The sequence below is a fragment of the Lagenorhynchus albirostris genome, chromosome X (genome assembly GCF_949774975.1).
Source record: "Lagenorhynchus albirostris chromosome X, mLagAlb1.1, whole genome shotgun sequence".
NCBI classification, from domain to species: domain Eukaryota; kingdom Metazoa; phylum Chordata; class Mammalia; order Artiodactyla; family Delphinidae; genus Lagenorhynchus; species Lagenorhynchus albirostris.
In genome coordinates, this window is record NC_083116.1 from 42,611,209 (window position 1) to 42,616,829 (window position 5,621).

Genomic DNA, 5,621 nt, shown 5'->3' on the forward strand with positions numbered 1-5,621 from the left:
GTAGTTTTTTAAGGAACCTCCATACTGTTCTCCATAGTGGCTGAACCAATTCACATTCCCACCAGCAGTGCAAGAGTGTTCCCTTTTCTCCACACCCTCTCCAGCATTTATTGTTTCTAGATTTTTTGATGATGGCCATTCTGACTGGTGTGAGATGATATCTCATTGTAGTTTTGATTTGCATTTCTCTAATGATTAATGATGTTGAGCATTCTTTCATGTGTTTGTTGGCAGTCTGTATATCTTCTCGCATGAAGTTTTGATATAGCTGTCTATATGCGTAAGGGTTGTTTTAAGTTGCTAGTCTCTTTCCCACCTAGAGGAGTTCCTTTAGCATTTTTTGCAAAGCTGGTCTGGTGATGCTGAATTCTCTTTGCTTTCGCTTGTCTGTAAAGCTTGTGGTTTCTCCATTAAACCTGAATTAGAGCCTTGCTGCGTAGAGTATCTTGGCTATAGGTTCTTCCCTTTCATCACTTTAAACATATTGTGCCATTCCCTTCTGGCTTTCAGAGTTTCTGCTGAGAGATCAGCTGATAACCTTATGGGAGTTCCCTTGTATGTTATTTGTCATTTTTCCCTTGTTGCTTTTAGTATTGTTTCTTTGTCTTTAATTTTTGTCAGTTTGATCACTATGTGTCTCGGTGTGTTCCTCCTTGGGTTTTTCCTGCCTGGAACTCTACGCTTCCAGGACTTGGTTGACTGTTTCCTTTCACATGTTAGGGAATTTTTCAGCTATTATCTCTTCAAATATTTTCTTGGGTCCTTTCTCTCTCCTCCTTCTGTGACCCCTGTAACGCCCATGTTGATGTGTTTAATGTTGTCCCAGAGGTCTCTTAGGCTGTCTTCATTTCTTTTTTCTTTATTCTGTTCCACGGCTGTGATTTCCACCATTCTGTCTTCCAGGTTACTTATCCGTTCTTCTGCCTCAGTTATTCTGTTATTAATTCCTTCTAGTGTATTTTTAATTTCAGTTATTGTATTGTTCATCTCTGTTTGTTCTTTAGTTCTTCTAGGTCTTTTTCAAACATTTCTTGCATCTTCTCCATCCTTGCCTCCATTCTTTTTCCAAGATCCTGGATCACCTTCACTTTCACCATTCTGAATTCTTTTTCTTGAAGGTTTCCTATCTCCACTTCATTTAGTTCTTTTTCTGGGGTTTTATCTTGTTCCTTCATCTAGGACATAATCATTTTGTCTAACTTTCTGTGGTTGTGGTTTTCATTCTGCAGGCTGCAGGATTGTAGTACTTCTTGCTTCTTCTGTCTGCCCTCTGGTGGATGAGGCTATCTAAGAGGCTTGTGCAAGCTTCCTGATGAGTGGAACTGGTGGTGGGTAGGCAGGGCATGCTCAGTAAAACTTTAATCCACTTGTCTGCTGATGGGAGGGGTGTGTTCCCTCCATGTTGGTGTTTGGCCTGAGGCAACCCCGCACTGGAGCCTGCAAGCTGTTTGGTGGGGCTAATGGGGGCCTCCGGGAGGGTTCACACCAAAGAGTACTTCCCAGAACTGGTCCTGCCAGTGTCCTTGCCCCCATGATGAGCCAAAGCCGCCCCCCACCTCTTCAGGAGACCCTCCAACACTAGCAGGTAGGTTTGGTTCAGTGTCCTGTGGGGTCACTGCTCCTTTCCCCTGGGTCCTGGTGCGCATGAGACTTTGTGTGTGCCCTCCAAGAGTGGAGTCTCTTGTTTCCCCCAGTCCTGTGGAAGTCCTGCAATCACATCCTGCTGGCCTTCAAAGTCCGGTTCTCTGGGGATTCCTTCTTCTGTTGCCGAGCCCCCAGGTTGGGAAGCCTGACACGTGGCTCAGAACCTTCACTCCAGTGGGAGAACTTCTGTAGTATAATGGTTCTCCAGTTTGTGAGTCGCCCACCCAGCAATTATGGGATTTGATTTTTTCATGATTGTGCCCCTCCTACCATCTCATGTGGCTTCTCCTTTGTCTTTGGATGTGGGGTATCTTTATTTGTGGGTTTCAGCGTCTTCCTCTCAATGGTTATTCAGAAGATAGTTTTGATTCCAGTACTCTGGCAAGAAGGGGTGAGCACACATCCTTCTACTCCCCCATCTTGAGCCAATCTTCCATAAATGTTTAAATAATAAGCTTTAATATCAATAGTATATTTATGTTAAAATAAAACTTAATTTTCTTTCATCTGCTATGAAGACAGGGTTTCTTTGACTGTAGGTCTGCTCTTGATAAGAGATTGGGAAAGGTTTTTCTGTACCTTTTAAATAATCTGCCTAGAAAGGTGATAGTTTTTCTCTTTCCAAAATAATTTCCTGTGCTTCATGTTGTGTTTATCATGTCTTTAATTACATAAGAAAACAGTCTTCTCAGTATTAAAATAGCTACGTTTTGCTCACAACTATGTAACCTGCTGTATTTGCTTTTAAAGTCTTTTATTGTCACTTTGGTTAAATAGATAATTAAGTATTGTTCCATAATGATCTGTGATCCCATTTAGTCAAATGTCCCTTTCTCTTAAACTATCTATAACCCCATGTTACTTTGGGGATCTCAAGAAGAGATAAAAAGAGCAAAAATCATTAGAAAACCTTGGTGTCTACTATTCATGGATAAGTACTCTTAAGAGGTGAGTGTATATTTGTTTTCAGAAATTTTGTTATGCAAATATAACCTGCATTTTTAAGATGAGCAATGAGATGATACCCTACATACGGTTTTGTAAACTGCTTTTTTTCTACAAACATCATATTATGGAGGTCAATTCAAGCCAATCAGTATAAGCCCACATAATAATAAAATGGCCTTAAGCACTAATGGTCAATTTAGGTATGATAATAATAAGAATGGTTAATATTATTACTGACTTCCTCTGGCCCTACAGTGTTGTAAGTGCTAAACCTATACTTGGTCATTTAATTCCCACCACATCCTGTGAGGAGAAGCTACTGTTTCTGAACTGTAACCATCAGGGAACTGAGGCACAGTGATGGCAGTGCTAGCCAGTCACAAGATTAAGATATGAACCAGTTCTGTGTGGCAGCTGAGCCCCACACCTAACTAGTGCACACTAGTGCTTCTCATCTGATAAGACCCTCAACATTACTGTTCATCAGGGCACAGCGAAATAAAACTAACGTCCCATGGTTTTTTCTCAGTTAGCTGGGCAAAAGTTTAAACAACAGATCTTAATCAGTGTGGTTTGGAATTTGGAGACCTGTGTCCTGTTATATTGTGGAAGGGGCTCCTCCAACATTCTGTCTCCCTTCCTGTGCCTCAGGGATGATCCCTTACTAAAGTGGATAACTTCCCTGTGCTTGGAGCAGAAAATGTTTATGTTTCTCCAGCCTTTTTAATATTTTGTATAATTTCAAGGGCAATGGGAATTTATTACAGTTAAAAATAGATAACATACAAAGGGAAATAAGATAATAACACCTCAAAGCCCACCATCTAAAGAAAAGCCCTTCTAGGCGCTTAGCGCCGAGCCGGCTGAGAGGAAGATGTGTTGGGCGCAGGGCTTGGGCTGCTGCTCTCGCCCCTTCGGTCACCGCCCCTGGAAACCCCTTTTGTAAAGCCTATACAGTTCAGACCCCCGAGAGTATGTCTCCAACTGCTGCTACAGAGGTTTATTCAAAAGCTTTAGCTGTTTGTCATGGACCACTGGACCTCTGTGACTTTCTGATCAAAGCTCGTGAGCTAAAGGACGATGAACATCACAGAAGAGTCATACAGTGTTTGCGGGAATTACATGAGGACCTTAAAGGATACAGTATAGAGGCAGAAGGCCTTTTCTTTCTAAGGTACAGGGAAAACAATGGTGATGGACGTGTTTTATGCTTATGTGGAAATGAAGAGGAAAAAACGGGTTCATTTTCATGGTTTCATGCTAGATGCTCACAAAAGAATACACCGCCTTAAACAGAGTTTGCCATAAAGGAAACCAGGACTCATGGCTAAATCATACGATCCAATAGCTCCTATAGCTGAAGAAATCAGTGAAGAAGCATGTCTCTTATGCTTTGATGAATTTCAGGTCACTGACATTGCTGATGCCATGATTCTGAAACAGCTTTTTGAAAATCTGTTCAAAAATGGGGGTCATCGGGCTTCCCTGGTGGCGCAGTGGTTGAGAGTCCGCCTGCCGATGCAGGGGACACGGGTTCGTGCCCCAGTCCAGGAAGATCCCACATGCCGTGGAGCGGCTGGGCCTGTGAGCCATGGCCGCTGAGCCTGCGCATCGGAGCCTGTGCTCCGCAACGGGCGAGGCCACAACGGTGAGAGGCCCGTGTACCGAAAAAAAAAAAAATGGGGTCGTTGTTGTGGCAACATCCAACAGGCCACCAGATGTTCTCTATTAAAATGGACCCCAAAGAGCTAACTTTGTATCATTCATAGCTGTCCTGAAGGTCTCTGAGGCAATGAGAGAGAGGAATGCATGTATGTGGGCAATGCTGTATTTCTTTCTGGAATACTGTAATATGGTCCAGCTAGATTCTGGGATAGATTATCGGAAAAGGGAACTTCCTGCTGCAGGAGAACTCTACTATCTCACAAGTGAAGCTAATGTGGAGGCTGTCATGGATAAGTTGTTTGATGAGCTGGCTCAGAAACAAAGTGATTTAACTAGACCAAGGATTCTAAAAGTGCAAGGCAGAGAGCTGCGGCTGAATAAAGCCTGTGGAACCGTTGCCGACTGCACATTTGAAGAGCTATGTGAGGGAGATCCCATCCAGGATACCACATTACCTTTAGTCATCATGCCTCCTTAGAGTCCTCTTAGTTGTGACAATTTCTCAGACTTTCCTTCTTTTTGATGACCCTGACAGTTTTGGGGAATACTCGTCAGTTATTTTGTAGACTGTCCCTCGAATGGGATTTGTCTGATGTTTTTCTCATGATTTGACTGGAATTGTGGGCTTTGGGAGGAAGACCACAGAGGTCAAGTGCTCTTTTCATCAGATCATATCAAGGGCACATATGATCAATGTGACTTAACACTGTTGATGTTAACCTTGATCACACTTGTCTGAGGTAGTGTTTGTCTCCACTGTAAAGTTACTCTTTTCCCCCTCTTTCCATAGTGAACTCTTTGGAAGGAAGTTCTTGCTGAGTTTTCATGTAGCAGCAAAGAAGAAAATCCACAACTATTTAACAAGGCTGTTAAAATACTTTCCCCTTTTCCAGCTACATATTTGTGTGAGGCTAGATTTTCTTATATGACTCAACCAAAGCAACATATAACAATAGTCTGACTGTAGAAGCAGGTATGAGAATTCCACTATCTCCTATTACGCCAGACATTAAAGAGATTTGCCCAAAGTATAAAACAATGCTACTCTTCTTACTATTTTCATTTTAGAAGTATAATTATTTTCATAAAAATGTTATTTCTGTTAATTTTATAGGTTGAATATAATGGTTTTATCATTGTTATTTTAAATAAATTAATAAATATTTTATTTTAAAAAAGCCCTTCTAATGTTTTCATCTGCATTATATTCCTCCAGAATTATACTTATGCAGGTATTATATATTTATACATGTATGCATACATTTATATATTTACATACAAATCATAAGATCTCATCTTACACTTAATTTTATAACTTATCTCACTGTAGTGGGTTGAATTGGGTGCCCCCAATATTTCGAAAT

General features: G+C 41.3%; 1 pseudogene; it reads left to right on the forward strand.

Annotated features, from left to right (window-relative positions):
• The first annotated feature begins 1,840 nt into the window (after positions 1-1,840).
• LOC132513081 (AFG1-like ATPase) lies at positions 1,841-5,363 on the forward strand (annotated as a pseudogene).
• The last annotated feature ends 258 nt before the right edge of the window (positions 5,364-5,621 follow it).